Source organism: Montipora capricornis, chromosome 5, assembly GCF_036669925.1.
Source record: "Montipora capricornis isolate CH-2021 chromosome 5, ASM3666992v2, whole genome shotgun sequence".
Lineage (NCBI taxonomy): Eukaryota > Metazoa > Cnidaria > Anthozoa > Scleractinia > Acroporidae > Montipora > Montipora capricornis.
Genome location: NC_090887.1, coordinates 16414267 through 16421220, shown reverse-complemented (window position 1 = coordinate 16421220; position 6954 = coordinate 16414267). Strand labels below are relative to the sequence as shown.

General features: G+C 43.0%; 1 pseudogene; it reads right to left on the bottom strand.

Annotated features, from left to right (window-relative positions):
- Window positions 1-6294, bottom strand: part of LOC138049652 (uncharacterized) — an 8596-nt pseudogene extending 2302 nt beyond the window's left edge.
- Between the last annotated feature and the right edge of the window lie 660 nt (window positions 6295-6954).

Here is a 6954-nt window from a genome sequence, read left to right as displayed (position 1 = left end):
CCCCTAGCCATTTGAACTTGTTCTTGTCACCAGATTTAGTCACAGAAATAAACCTATATCGCTCACTGGGTTGATTAGCACCAGCTTTCGCGGAAGGTTTGCTTACACGTGCATCCTGCTTGCCAGACATGAATGATTTATTTGGCGAAGCAATAACTATCCCTCATTAATATATGACGCAATTCCGCCTTTTTACTCTACTAGACAGTTTTGCAGTCTAGCCAAGTGTCGCTGAAGAGTTGTAACACTAGAATGTCCAGGACCAAGACGAATCAAATAGATGGCCAACGCACGTTCAAAATACTCCTTTGCCTGCTCCAGCTCACCATGGTCACGGAGTACAATAGCCAAGTTTTTATAAGAATCTGCGACACGAACATGTTTAGATCCCAATTTTTCTTTCCGTATAGCAAGAGCGCGATTATGATACTCCTTTGCTTGTTCCAGGTCACCTTGGCCACGGAGTACCTTCGCTATGTTGCTGTAACTGGATGCGATCTTGATATGCTGAGATCCCAACTTTTCTTTCCTTATACCAAGAGCGCGATTATGATACTCCTTTGCTTATTCCAGGTCACCTTGGCCACGGAGTACACGGCCTATGTTGCTGTAACTGGATGCGACCTTGATATGCTGAGATCCCAACTTTTCTATCCGTATAGCAAGAGCGCGATCATGATACTCCTTTGCTTGTTCCAGGTCACCTTGGTCATGGAGTACCTTCGCTATGTTGCTGTAACTGGATGCCACATCGATATGCTGAGATCCCAACTTTTCTATCCGTATAGCAAGAGCGCGATCATGATACTCCTTTGCCTGTTCCAGGTCACCCTGGTCATGGAAAACAGTGGCTATGTTGTTGTAACTGGATGCCACATCGATATGCTGAGATCCCAACTTTTCTATCCGTATAGCAAGAGCGCGATCATGATACTCCTTTGCCTGTTCCAGGTCACCCTGGGCACGGAGTACAGTGGCTATGTTGTTGTAACTGGTTGCGACATCGATATGCTGAGATCCCAACTTTTCTATCCGTATAGCAAGAGCGCGATCATGATACTCCTTTGCTTGTTCCAGGTCACCTTGGTCATGGAGTACCTTCGCTATGTTGCTGTAACTGGATGCCACATCGATATGCTGAGATCCCAACTTTTCTATCCGTATAGCAAGAGCGCGATCATGATACTCCTTTGCCTGTTCCAGGTCACCCTGGTCATGGAGTACAGTGGCTATGTTGTTGTAACTGGATGCCACATCGATATGCTGAGATCCCAACTTTTCTATCCGTATAGCAAGAGCGCGATCATGATACTCCTTTGCCTGTTCCAGGTCACCCTGGGCACGGAGTACAGTGGCTATGTTGTTGTAACTGGTTGCGACATCGATATGCTGACATCCCAACTTTTCTATCCGTATAACAAGAGCGCGATCATGATACTCCTTTGCCTGTTCCAGGTCACCCTGGGCACGGAGTACAGTGGCTATGTTGTTGTAACTGGTTGCGACATCGATATGCTGAGATCCCAACTTTTCTATCCGTATAGCAAGAGCGCGATTATGATACTCCATTGCTTGTTCCAGGTCACCCTGGCCAAAGAGTACTCTGGCCATGTTGTTGTAACTTTGTGCGACATCGATATGCTGAGATCCCAACTTTTTTATCCTTACAGTAACAGGGCGTTCATGATACTCCTTTGATTCTTGAAACTCACCCATGCTGTGATGGACATTGCCTAACACATTATAGACTGCTGCCAAGTCTCCCTCACAAAATACACCACCATGCTGAATTAATTTTAGAGCTACCTTACAGATGCTTTTGGCTCTATTAAAGTCGCAATGATTAGCACAAATTGCGCTTAACTTAATGAAATAATTTGGATAATCTTTCACATTTAAATTGATCTTTGATAAGTCAGGTATATTGAATACACTTTCAATTTTTGTTATTAGGCACTTCAAATGAGGTACCAGCTGGAAGCTTTTAGAAATAGAGTCTTTTTTATCAAGATTTTTCTCATCTATAAACTGACTAAATGAGGTAATACCCCTATGAATGATTTGAAAATATTGAGCCTCCGAATACTTTTTGATTCTAGTTTGAGTGACATTTCTCACAATTTGATGTACTTGAACGTAGACGCCACTCTCGTCTTCTTCAACTAACAGCAGCGAGCTTTTTCGAATCCTTAAACCAATGATATCTTTGTCCGCAGAAGCGTCTAATCCACTCCCATCGCTTTCGTTCTCGACATTTAGGATGTACTTTATCACAAGGTCAAGGTTTAATGGTTGCTGACCACAGAGAGAAATGAAACCGAATGTGTGATTTAAAACCTTGTCAGATGACATGGCGTCGTCCACGGCCAATGAAATCGCTGTGCTCATAGAGATTGGGTAGCTTTGGTTTGTCATGGCAAGAAAATCCTCAGTGTTAGCACGCTGACCCAAGGGGTTGGTAATCTAATGCCCGAGCAACTTCTTTTTCAGTCTCACCGTCAGCGATGCCGGAGAGAGAGGCTAATAAGGAAATGGCGTCAGATGGTGTCATGCCCTTGCTCACAGAGATGTGATTGCTGAAAGAGGTTTCTGAAGGAATAGCAGAGGTGTCTTGCAATGTGATCAGCAGCTGACCTTTACACCAGTGCGTGTCTCCGGTCTCTGGCAAATGAGGATTCATTCCACTTAAGCTGACGACATTGTCCACCACTAACAGCCACGATGAGTAAAGCTCAACTTTGGTGCTAATTAATGACTTTATGTTGGCAATCATACCCTCCGTCTTCAGATCTTTGTCGTTTAGAGTACTTGTGACTGCATATTCTGAACACTTTAGATGACGAGCAAAAGAGACGTAGGATTCTAACAGAGAATCAAGACTTTGCGCATTTAGAGTCATCACGAATGCATTCTTGCCCGCGATTTGTTTTTTGTCATCAAAGAATTTCTTTGCGGCAAGACCGGCTAACTGAGATTTGCCGCTTCCAGGGTTTCCTGAGATGTACAGGGAAGTTAATCGGTTCTCGTTGGTTTCTTTCAGTTGCTTTAGTTGTTGAGCTATTTTAGCCAACTCATAATTTCGTTCGGCAACGTCGTGCGATGGCTTGGGTGGGAGAATGCAAAATGCCGCTGGAGCTTCAATTTGTAACTGCTCTTCAAGGACCTTTCGATGCTTTTCTGTTTCCTTAAGGGTTTCACCTTTTTCTTTAAGTTCCCGTTCTTTCTCTTTCAGTTCGTCTTTTAGGTGGTCGACTTCTTGCAAGACCTTTCGTAACTCGTTCGTCGGAAAACTCTTCTGATTTCTGGTTTCTTGAATCTTCAGATCGGAGAGGCCAAGTGCTTGAAAGGCAACTACAACTTTACCTACAGCAGTTTGAAACTCTGACTCCTTGACATGGCCTTGTGGCAAATGAGCAAAGTCTTGATTACGAAAATTTCTCAAATCATTCACATTTGATCGGACTACTGCGTTTAGGCCTCTTCCAATACAGTCGGAGTACAGTATAGCGTAAAAGAGCATGGTGCAATCCCATTCTGCTCTATTTCCGTTAACCATGGTTGCCAAAAGACCCGCGTTTTTTCTTTGGTTTCTCGGCGACTCCTGGTTTTTGAAGTCCAGTCCATTTCGGGGTTCGTCTTTCCATTCTCCCAACGTTGCCTTGTAGCGGTTGTCCCATTCTTGTTTGAAGATTGTTTGCAGGCCCTCAGTTATCACATCAGTAGTGATAAAGCAGATCCTGAAGTAATTCAGTTGCTCGTCACTGTATTCTGGTCCAGTGGCCATACTTAGTCAGACTCAGCTTTTACCGAGCCCTTGCTAGAAATAATTATTGCGTTAATGTCACCAGTAGTACAAAGGATCTCTTAATGAAAATAACTTGTATATGTACTAATTTTTTTATATTTTTACTTTTATTTCTGTATATATTTTCGCAAATAATGCAAAGTCCGGAAAGCTTTTCAGGCGAGAGAAGTCACTATGAAAGGCATCCGCTTTCTCCCGATAAGCTGGCCCTTTGACATGTTGGTTTTTAAGGTAAAGAGGGAATGCATGGTGGCAACCGATAGAAGCCCTAAATTGAAAGTTTCGGGTTCTTTGAGAAACACGCGCCTGGAATTGGTTGTTTGAAAGATAGATAACCCCAAAAAATCCTATTCAAACGAATTGAGTTATCCAGTAGTTAGTGATTTATCCAGTCGATGGCTCTATACACTTTACAAACTACTGAGGGGGGTGGGCGAACGGGCGAACTAGGGCAGGTCATCAAGGAGCTTAGCAACAAGGACGGCAACCGCAACGGCGCAACGAGAACATCGATTCAAAATAGGAATTCTAGTTCCTGTAATCAGTTCGCGCCGGATTATTTCAACTCTTTCATTGTGTAAAATGTGTCTGTCTTCGAAAAATGAAACCGGTGTATATGAAAGCGGTTAAAGTTTGAAGAGAGAGAGGGGCTGTTTACATGATACCGGGCGACTTTCGCACCGGCGCGAGTTCACTCCGGTTCCCTCTCTTAGCTCTGTATTTGTTTACATGATATCACCGAAAAGAGTCATGCTAGGGCGACTCACACCGGCGCGAGTTCACCCCGGTTGCTGCACCCGGAGCGAAAATTTCGTTCAGGCGCGAGATCTCGCCATGGCATGTAAACGAGAAATGACCACTCGTTCCGGTGTGAAATCGGCCTCTCGGTGGGCGGGACCGGGTAGCGCATGCGTACATTTTCTGATAGACGCCATATTTGCAGGTTGGGTTTACGCTTGTATTTTATCGATATGTGGTGTCCCTTCAGGTAAACACGATACGAATTCACCTCGTCGTCATGTAAACGCGGTATCAAGAAGTCACCCCGGTGCGAGTTTTCTCATGTAAACATCCCCAGAGAGAGAGAAACAGACAGAGAGAGTGATCGTCAGCTGCCGTTGTCCTCAAGCCACTGATTTTGGTCATTTGACGTTTTTGTTTTGCTTAGGACCAGAAACTGACGAACCGACCGAAACGCAGGTGCAGAGCATGCAGATCAATTGTTTTCGCTCATTATATCTTTACTTTGTTTTGTGACGTTCTTGTTGCTGTTGCCTTCCTTATGGCTAAAGCTTCCTATCATTTTATTTGGAGCAAATATGGGGAGGGTCAGTGGTTCCTATGCAGGGAAAAATGAAAGCACCGTGATAAATTTACAGTCCAGGCTTTAATGATTGAACTGCGATTTTTAAGTGAGTAGAGAAGGGGAAGGTTGTGAGCAAAAAATAAAAAAGTTTTACAAAGAGGAAGTCAGGAAAATTTGAAGACGATCTCCTTCTATTTTCCGCCTCTAATTCAGTAAGAGTTTAACCTAACCAGTGCCTAATAACATTCCACGGAGAACTCATGGGACGGTCAGTCCTTACAAAGAGTGTAACAGGTGGATCTGATCTCACCTTTGCTAGGTGTCACTGAAATTCTCCTCTACGCAAGCTGAATGATATACGAAGCCGAAGTACAATGGTTCCGATCAATTTGCCGTCTCCAAGACAACTAGCAACAGAGATGTACGTCGTCCTGCAACAGATATTAGCCCAAACTTCAGTGACGTGAGCAGTGATAGTTTTAGCTTCTGCTAGTCTAACAACACTTGAACTGTTGTAAGGCAATCCCTTACTAAAAAAACAACAACAAAAACAAACGAAATATACGATGCTTTAATAGGTGTACCATTTCCTTATTAATTATTGATGAACTTACATTCTACGGAAGAAATAATATTTGCCGTTGCCAGGCTTTTTTGCGAGCGTGCAATTTTTCTCTCAAATCACGTAAGCTCGGTCCACAGGAACACCAAACTGTGATCAGATAATCAAACATTTTCGGTGCATTAAACTTCTCTGTAACAAGATATGACTTCCCTTTTAGCCTTGAAGGTTTCTCTTCCGCTTTCGGTTTAGAAATATGCGTCGACGCTTCTAAATGCTCGAATTACAATAACCAGACTCTTACTTCCGAACGGTTAAATAATGAAGAGACAAACTGAATCAGAATCACCATAACAGCACAAAGCAAAACCAGTGCAGTACAGGCGCTCAGTATAATTAAAAGCTTAAGCTTAATTTAAGCTTAAATTATTGACGGTTTAATTACAAATCATTCGTGTCGACCAGCTACGAAGGATCGCAAACATTTGACTTACCGATTAGGAACGTAAGGCAATCTTTTCCTAGAAGTCTCTTCAGTTTTTGCGATGGTCAAAAATCATTACAAGGTCAACAAGTCTGAGGGCTCTAATATAGAACCTGATCAGCCACGCCCTCAACCCTGAAACAACGGATACCAACATGACATTAACAAATTCGATGATGGAATTCAACAGTCCAAGAAGACATGCAAGATACCTTAGCCGTTCAATGTTGCCATAATCAAGAAAGACAAATATCAGTGGTGCTAACATTGAAGCGATTTTTCGTTCTTTGCAGCTGCAACTTCGATCATTTCGAAGGCACAGGACATAGCTTTGCGATGTTTATAGCACTGAATATAAACACGATCAACCGCAAATAATCAATTACTACGCGCTTGCGTACTCCATTATGTACTTGAGACACCACCCTTGGCTTGATTGGTTGAGCTGAAACATTCCACCAACCTCACTTGCACGTTTGTCCACAAACCGCTATGTATTCGAAACCGGTACGGTCTGATCGCGGTTACGAAAGGCTGGGTAAAGTCGGTTGATGGAACTTCAATATTTATGGCACCATATAGCATTGAAAAGGGAAAATTCCCTTTCTATAGATCCTATGGCAACAGGTCAATTTTCACTTATCAATCATGGATGGCTGGATTTTTATAATAAACGCTTAAACGCACCCGGCAGCCACAAGAATTCACAATAATCATTTTAGCGAAGTTATGCTGAAAAGGTTCACTCAGACAGTGCTATGCAGTATATTTCTGTTACAATAACTATGCATCTGTCG